Genomic DNA, 9,048 nt, shown 5'->3' with positions numbered 1-9,048 from the left:
ATGGGTGTAGTTAAGTATGTAGAAATCCTGTTTATTAATTAAGGTGTTTTCTTTTGGTGGAAAATAACATTTCCAGAGTTGCGACGGCATTTTTTTTTTTTTAATCTTTCGATTTTGGTGTTGGCGTTTTGGAAGGGGCATTTGCGAGTGCAGAGCGGCCAAAGATGGGAGCGGTTCCCCCACGTTCGTTAAGAAACGTCTCGGGCTCCGGGAGTCTGTTTGGACAGAACCCTGGGACAGCCCGTTCTTGGAGATGCTTGTGGCTGTTAACCGAGTGTGCCTGTGTATGGAGGGTTTGGCCACTTAGTGTCATACTGTCGTTTTTTGCCCGATGTAATAATTTGGCTGTTGGCGCCAGCCAGACTGGGAAAAAATTCAGGGGACGACTTTGGAAGGAATTTGGTTTTGGCGGTTGGAGCGCCAGGCTGACAGCTCGCCGACCGTTGGAGAACAGTGTACCACATGGGAGTGGTGGAATTTGAAGAGATTGGTCGGTCCCTGAGGGGAAAGGAGGCCCCTACGGGCCTACAAAAGGAGTGCCGAGGGGATTTTGGGGGATCTTTGGATGGGATTCGATTGAGAGAAGTTGGGGACGGGGTCGAGACTCTAGACGAGGCAGGATGGTCTCCCAAGTTGGGACTTGTGACTAGTAGTCCTCCCGTTACAAGTTGGGACTTGTAACGGGAGGACCAACAACTTTAACGGGCGCAGTCGACAGGATGGTGGCGCGATTTTTGGTGAGGTGATGTGGCGGCGACCTGGCGGCGAAGTACGTGAGCTTTGGCTCAACGGCGGACGAGGCAGCATCCCTGTGAGAAGCCTCGTGGGCTCCAACCCGAAGTGACCAAGACGACATCCCCGTGAGAGGTCGGGGGGTTTCGACCCGAGGTGGACGAGGCGACATCCACGTGAAAAGCCTCGTGGGCTCCGGCCCGAAGTGGACGAGGCGACATCCCCGTGAGAGGCCTCGTGGGTTTCGACCCGAACAAAAAAAGGCGACATCCCCGTGAGAGGCCTTGTGGGTTTCGACCCGAAGTGGACGAGGCAACATCCCCGTGAGACGCCTCGTGGGTTTCGACCTGAAGAAAACAAGGCGACATCCCCGTGAGAGGCCCTGTGGGTTTCGACCGGAAGTAAACAAGGCGTCATACTTGTGGGTTACGACCCGAAGAGAACGAGCGGACGGAGCAACATCTTCGCGAGAGGCTTCGTGCGCTGCGGTCCAAAGTACAACGACGACGCAGCACCGTCTTTGTGAGAGGTTGCGTGGTGTTCCGACCCGAAGAACGGACCTGCTGTGCCCGAGCCCAGGACCGACCCCGACGGAGGACATAGAGCGACACCGGAGATTCATCGCCTCAAGAGCGGCGCACTTACACAGGTGGGACTCATTTCTGTTTCCTCCGGGTTTCGCATGTCATTGGCGCAGTATGGCCTTCGTCGCTTTTGCGCCAGTAAACCACCAATACTTCTTCTACTTTCGCATGTCAGTGGTGACTCGGTCGGTGACTAAAGGAGCTCGAGGTGCAATGAGTGAGAATGGTGATAAGAGCCCGCCGATGTTGACGACGTATCAGAAGGGGGAGGGAGTGAAAGGGAGAACGCGCTCAAGCTAAGAATTGCAGCCTTAAAACTCAAACTCCAGATAATCCAATTTAACGCTAATCAGGCCGAGGAGAAGCTGCGCTGCGATGGGAACGATGAGGGCCAGGTTGGAGCGAGCGGAAAATTCGAGGCGGTCGTCAAGACGGGCGAACAACACCTGGAGGAGTGGGAGAGTCACCTGCTGCCGTCAACGACATGCCCGGAATAGGTGAACGTCAAGGCCCGCTGCGAGAGCGTGAGCGATGGTGACGGCGGCGAAGGGAGTGAGAGCGAGAACGCGTTTGAGCTAAAAATGGCAGCTCTAAAAGTCAAACTCCAGATCACCAATAGACCCTTTTCGAAATTCAATGCCATCTGGTGGTTTGTAAAGCAGTTTAGGTTTTGCCATATCAATGGCGGAAATGAACTTGTATCGGCACCGCGACTTTCGCAAGTCAACGACATGGGAGGAATTGTTCAGTGTGAGTTTTTTCTCGATCACTTTCAGTTCGATGGTGACCAAGAACCTGCATTCAGGACAAAGCTCCAACCCACTCAGATGCCTTCAAAAAATTCCATACACCAAAGTGCTTTAAAGTCGATCGTGTGTCCCCCACAGATTGACTGAGTCTGAGTTATTAGAAATAAACGCTTACGTATATAGCTCTTGTGTTCCATTCCTACGTCGCGTCGTACTAATCCCCTGAATGTACAGGCCTCGCAAGATCCGCTTAGGAGCATCTTCAGCGTCTTCCTTTATCAGTCACTAGAATGCCGCCATTCGTATGGCACAGATGCCGTTCCACAGATGATGATAGTGATCAAAGTGGCCAGACTGAATTTCGGAAAGGGTCTATTTAATGTTAAGCAGGCAGAAGAGAAGTCGCGCCGCGGTAGGAAAGACGAGGGCAAGGTCGGAGCAGGCGGAGCTACCGATGCGGTCGTCCAAACGGGCAAGGGACACTCCAAGCCTACCGAGAAGACAGACGCGGACGACGATGACTGCGGCCACATCGAGGTCGAGCCGACGGTCCAGACGGGCAAGGGGCACCCAAGCCCACCAGGAAAACGGACGACTACGACGGGTGGTCCGAAACCTTGCTTGAGCGGCAGAAGGGTGAAGATCCGCAGGAAGAGCGCGAGAAGAACGCATACGGCGATGACCGCGGCGGCCGCGAGGTGAAGCCCGTTAGTTGGGGAGCTGGCGCCGACGAGGCAGACGCACCCACCGGTGATCCGGTGACGCAAGGAGGCGAGAGCGGGAGCGATAATGACGGCGGCTACGAGGGGATGCACCTGGTTGGCGATCTCGATCGTAAGGATCTAGGACCTCGGCGCACCGGTCTCCGCAGCACTGGATGCAAGGGCCGTCCCGGGCTCGAAGAAGCAGCTGCGCAAGGGGCGCATCGGAAGCTCAGAGTCGGTGGTGCGTCGCAGAACGACGCCCAGGAAGAAGGTTGCATCGGGCTACTCCAGAAGGAGGAGTCTGGACGCAAGGTGCTACGAGGGCGGCAAGCGCCAAATGACCACGAAGGAGAGGAGAAAGCCACTCCGGCCAACTCCCAGAGCTCGCACGCGAGGACGGCAGACTTCAAGTTTGAGCTCGGGATGAGCGAGTGTCGGGGAAGCGACCGACTGCGTGCCGCCCCAGCCAGTCCTTAGAACGTCTTCGATGGCAACGAGCTGGACGACAAGACGGCCACGATTAGGGGGTAGCTAGCCAGGCTACTGAGTTTTTATTTCGCCTTTAGTCTATATTCATTTCACGGCCCTCCTGATTAATTTTTCATTTGCTCATCGGTTGGCCCCTCGGTATTTCATATTCTTCAAAGTATATATTTTTCGTGTTCAGTCTTTATTCTCTGCACGAGACGTTTGAGTGTCCGCACGTATTGAAAACGTGCTTCGTAACTATAGCGTTGGTAAGCATGTCGAGGCTAGACAAGCATGATTAGGGCATGATGATCATGGCGCAGTTTTGAGAGCTCCCACCACTGATTTTGCGGGACCCTGGAATGTACAGGAGTGGGTCCAACTTGTGTGTGATCGTTGGTGGCAGTGTGATTTTGAACATGACAGCTATCATGACAATATTCTGTTTGTGCACCCATTCTGGTCTGTGCTCAGACGTTTTGCCTGCAGCAGCAGTGTGTGCAGTGTTTTTGGTTTGAGAATTGTAATCCTTTTCTCTTTTTTTTATTGGTGCCGTCTTGATTTTGTTGACATTTACGGATGAGAGCTTGGTGAACTTTTAGAGCGTAATGTTGACGTTGTTGCTTTTGGTTAACTGTGGGCCAAGCGGTAGGTTTAAATATTTGTCAGTGCGCTATTCGGGGAAGGAATTTATGTTGCGCTTACATCAAGTGTCAACGCAACAGTCTTGGTGGGGAGGAGTTAATTATGTAGAAATCCTGTTTATTAATTAAGGTGTTTTCTTTTGGTGGAAAAGATTATCTTTCCAAAGTTGCGTCAGCATTGTTTTTTTTAATCTTTCGATTTTGGTGTCAGCGTCTGGGAAGGAGCATTTCCGGGGGCAGAGCTGCCGAGAGGTGGGAGCGGTTCCTCCGCGGTCGTTAAGAAACGTCTCGGGTTTCGGGAGTCTGCTCGGACAAATCCCTGGAACAGCCCGTTCTTGGAGATGCTTGTGGCTGTTAACCGAGTGTGCCTGTGTATGGAGGGCTTCGCCGCTTAGTGCCAAATTGTCGCTTTTTGCCCTATGTAATAATTTAGCTGTTGGCGCCAGCCAGACGGGGAAAAATGCAGGGGACGACTCTGGAAGGAATTTGGTTTTGGCAGTTGGAGTGCCAGGCTGACAGCTTTCCTACCATTGGAGAATAGTGTACCACGTGGGAGTGGTGGAATTCGAATAGATTGCTCGGTCTCTGATGGGAAAGGAGGCCCACGCGCGCCTACAAAAGGGATGTCGAGGGGATTTTGGAGGATCTTTTGATCTTTAGATGGAATTCGATTGAGAGAAATTGGGGACGGGGGTCGAGGCTCTAGGCGAGGCAGGATGGTCTCCAAGGTTGGGACTTGTAACTAGAGTAAATAAATGCACATAGTTCTCTACAAGCAGTGAGTCGACCCGTCACTCAGCGACGTACGTGCAACCACGCTCCAGAACATCGGAGCGGAACCTGCCTCGCACACCATCGGGAGGACCAAAACCTTAACTGGTGTGAATCTCTTTAACGACCAAGCGCAACCTACGCAGAATGATGCACCTAAACTTTAAAGGCCAAAGCCCCACTGCCGTGTGTGGCGTCAAGGTATTTTAAGTTTGCTCCTGGAATGCATCATACGGCATCGACGTGGCTGCACATTTTCTAGCAGTGGAGTTTGCCCCGCAATCTCTGCGGTTATATATATGTATATCTGCTACAGCGAAGAGCATCTGCCCGCGCACGCAGGGGCCCCAGATTTTGCCTGAATCCATCGGACATAAACAAAGCCCTCCTCAAAGAGTATTATACAACACTGACTTTGAAGGCGTTGCGTCGAGCCTCAGCGAGGCTAGACGCAACGCCTGGATTTTTGCAAATCAAATTGGGGGAAGAAGTTTTCCGCATTTGCACCTGGAGTACTTCATACGGCAGGAAGCGTTTCTTTGCGTACGGCTTTTGGCACCTCAACTGCACCAGACAACATTCAAACGGCTATTCATAGAGTGTTAGATGAACTTCAAGGTATCCCTGTCATCATGGCCGGCATTCTGGTGTGGGCACAAACCACGAAGGAGTACGACAAAAATTTGCGAACAGTTCTGAGCGCTGCCGAGACAGCGGCCTGAAACTCAACAAGAGGAAGTGCCAGTATTTGCAGGAACATATCCGGTACCTTTAACATGTCCTTACCATAGAAGGGCTCAGCTTAGACTGTTAAAAACTTCAAAAAATACCAGAACCAAAATACAGTAATCATCTGCGAATTTTTCTAAGAATTGTTAATTTCGTGGCGTGATTCATACCAAACATGTTAACAAGTACAACTCCGTTGCGGAAGTTGCTAAGAAAGGATGCCGCCGTAGTTTGAATTGAACGCCAACAAACGACTGTCAAAACTTTGCGCTAGTCGCACAAAATGAAGCCAGTACTGGCATATTTATAAAAGAGCAACTGGTCACGCTGTCGGTAGACGCCATTCAAATTGGTGTAGAAGCAGCGATTTAAAAAAAAATTACAGCCAGTAGCATATTCGCGGCGTTCCCTCACAAAAGCCAAGTAGCAATACGCGCCCATTGAATATGTTGCAGGTATTGCTGTGAGAACAAATTCATTGCTGTGGGAACTACTAATAAATGTCGATGTCCTTTTGGTCCTTGCCGAGAGGCCTATTTGAAAAAAGTAATGTATAGTTCATAATAATAAAGTTATTAATTATTTGGGAGTAATTAATTACTTTTGTTATTAGATATATAGGCATGGTATCAGTTAGAAACTTAACATAATGATAACAATTTTATTTACCACGTAAATATGGTGGGAGCAGAGAATAAAAGCTGTCCGAACAGCTTGATAGGCCATCAGTCCCCTTAAAGTACAAAGCCGGGCATCCATCGATAACCACTGCATTTTCCAATTCCAAAAAGACGCGAGGCTCGTATATCCCGTCGCGATGTTCCGAGAAAAGAAAAAGAAAAACTCAATTCGAACGCGTTTCTAAGTGTAGGTTTCCTGTCGCAGCCAAGGAAAACAAGTCTTCCTTAGGAATCCAATGTCACGGTTTCAAGGCAAAGCCCTACTTCGAGAAGAGTAAGAACATTTCCACGTGAATGTTATTGGTCATGTGCCTGTTTCTAAACAGCGGCTTGTGGCCATTGCGCAGGGACGGAAAAGGATCCGGCGATGGTACAACTCCGGCAGCTCGCAAACAACGCATGGCCTTCAAGGGAAAAGCTCCGTGCCCCAAAGCACTTCACAGCTACCGACATTCTTGTAACATACCGCATGTACAAAAGGGCTTGTTTTCAAAAGTAGAAAGCTAATCATTCCAGAAAAAAACACGGTAGGTATTGGCTAATTCACACGCCTTATATGGAATCGCCGAACGGATGAAAACAAGAGGTGGAAACGTCACGTATTGGCTTGGTACCAATAGTAACGATGAAACCAGCGACGAACATGACTATAGACCTGCACCAGGAATAATTAATGGTGTGAGTGCTTGTCCGTTATTTTATCTATTCCAAGGCTCCAGGTTTTTTTTTTCATTTTGGAGTTAATTTACCAGCTCGCCTGCGTATTTTAACTTCATCAATTGTTACAATGACAAGTTGGCGAAGTGCAGTGCTTCTTCCTAAAACTTCAAGACAATTATGTGGACTATTTTTAACCGCGATTTCTCCAGTTTGCCGTCCCAAATTAAGGGAAGTGACCTATTTTACTACAATGGACAAGAGTTACTAGATTAGGCTGAATTTTTTAAGTCAGGCCTCTGACTTGAAACCGACTGAAGTAATGTTGTGCAGCGACAACGGATCACCTTACAGCTACCAACATTTCAGAGACCTCGTCAGGAAGCACTTCGTCACTCATGTAACTTCCAGCCAGTACTATCCAAGTCCAAATGGGAGGGCCGAGCGCGCTGTGAAAGAAGCTAGGAACTGCTTAACGAAATTTCCTTCAAGTCTATGGAGTGTACCTGTAATTTGATGAAATACAGAAATAGCCCAGGGGACGACCGCTCCATGTCTTGGGTGCCGAGATTTATGAGAAGGCAGGCATTTGCGTTGCCAACAAGGCGCTTGATGCCCAGCACCGTTCCGCCCAAAGAGGTATAAGCCCGACTCCTGGAGATCAGAAAGCAACAGCGCACGTACTACAGGAGGTATGCTAGACCACTGCCGGACTTAAAGCAAGCTACCCGGGCTGTGCTCCAAAATTTACTCGATCTAACTCCGGAGTTTAGGTTTCGTACCGTGGCTTTTCAAAACTTATTCACTGCAGAAGGTTAATTACTCCGAAGTAATTACCATTCTCGATCGGGGGGTAACGTCGGATCAAATCGAGTAAATACGTCACGCGGTCTGTTCGTTTGCTTCCTTGGCTTTTTTGGCGGACGTTCGCAATGACAAAGAATGAGGTACAGCGATTTATGTGTGATTATTGCGATCTGCTGTTTTCAACGCAGGAATTGACTGTATTGCATCCAGACGGTGCACCTTTCCCAGGAAGGTATACTTGTTATTATCAGAGTGCGAGAGTAAACAGGAGCTTGTTCGCATCCTCGTCCTCGGCATTGAAATGAATGCTGTATTCTCACGTTCAAGGCTGAAATTGTTCGAACGCAGTAAATGACGAGGTAGTATTTTTGTTTTCCCCAGAGTGTGTGTAATGAGAGGAGAACGCTTCTAAAGCAGTTAATGCTTCGAAGATTTCATCTGTATCACCAGTCAACAAACCCTCCTCATCTCCCTCCTCTTTGTGATCCTGTAATCCTATTCGCGTTTAAGCGAACGTTAGTTACATATCACTTTTGAGAAAGCCCCCTGCGCTGTAGCGCTACACCGTGTGGAAGCAATTTCTGCAAAACGTAGTCGGTGCAAATTACAATCCATGAAAAATATGCATTTAGGTTTTCTAAATAGTACTCAATTTATAGCCATCGGGCTGATTTATAAAAAACATTTTTTTAATGTCTATAACTGTAAGGAGTACGTAATTTTGATATCAATATACAGCTCAAAAAGAAGGTGAGAAGTAGAAGGAGCTGGTGGATCCACCTCAGAAAACACCGCGTCGTCAATAATATCATCGTCTCTTCGAGTGTTTCTTCTATGATCAAAAAGGATCACCTGCTATTTTCTGCCATCGCTGTTGTGTTTTTTTTTTTTTTCCGTAGCCCAAGACGAAGCCAATCCGCGTAGTATCCAGGTGACTGTCCCGGCCGTTCCAAAATTGAGTCGCGGATTGTTTACTCTCGATGTCACGTGATATAACTTTCTGACGTAGGAGACAGGTTATTTGGGTAAGATTTCTAACATAGCCCCGGTGTTTGTGTACGAAACCGACTCGCGCACGTGGGCTACAGGCGCTGTAGTAGGTCGAGCTTTTGTACCCCACGTTTCCATTTCATTCGCACCGACGACGGACAGCCATTACATCGAACACGCGAGTGCCATATTTGCCTCATTTGCTGAATAAATTTATTATTATTACTAATATTATTATTCGAGCGAAAGCACAGCCGGGGCTCAGAAGGAGCTCAAGGCTACGACGAAGCCCTACTAAGTTTCCAAGACCTGAGAAAGCCCGAATTCTTCCCGACTCTTCAGTGCAAACCTGGCTGCATTACTAACTATTTTGTTTTTCCATGCCTAATTTGAATATATAAAACAGTTGTAAATAGTGGACGTCATGCACCGCTCTAACCCCGTGCCGCTTCGTACCTCCTATCAGCAAGCGGCATGCCACTTCGTGACTGCATGTCTACATACGCGTTCTATTTCTTGAATGAACATCTTAC

This window comes from Ixodes scapularis, unplaced genomic scaffold (assembly GCF_016920785.2).
Source record: "Ixodes scapularis isolate PalLabHiFi unplaced genomic scaffold, ASM1692078v2 PGA_scaffold3__209_contigs__length_174095766, whole genome shotgun sequence".
Lineage (NCBI taxonomy): Eukaryota > Metazoa > Arthropoda > Arachnida > Ixodida > Ixodidae > Ixodes > Ixodes scapularis.
Note: the sequence above shows the minus strand (reverse complement) of the source record.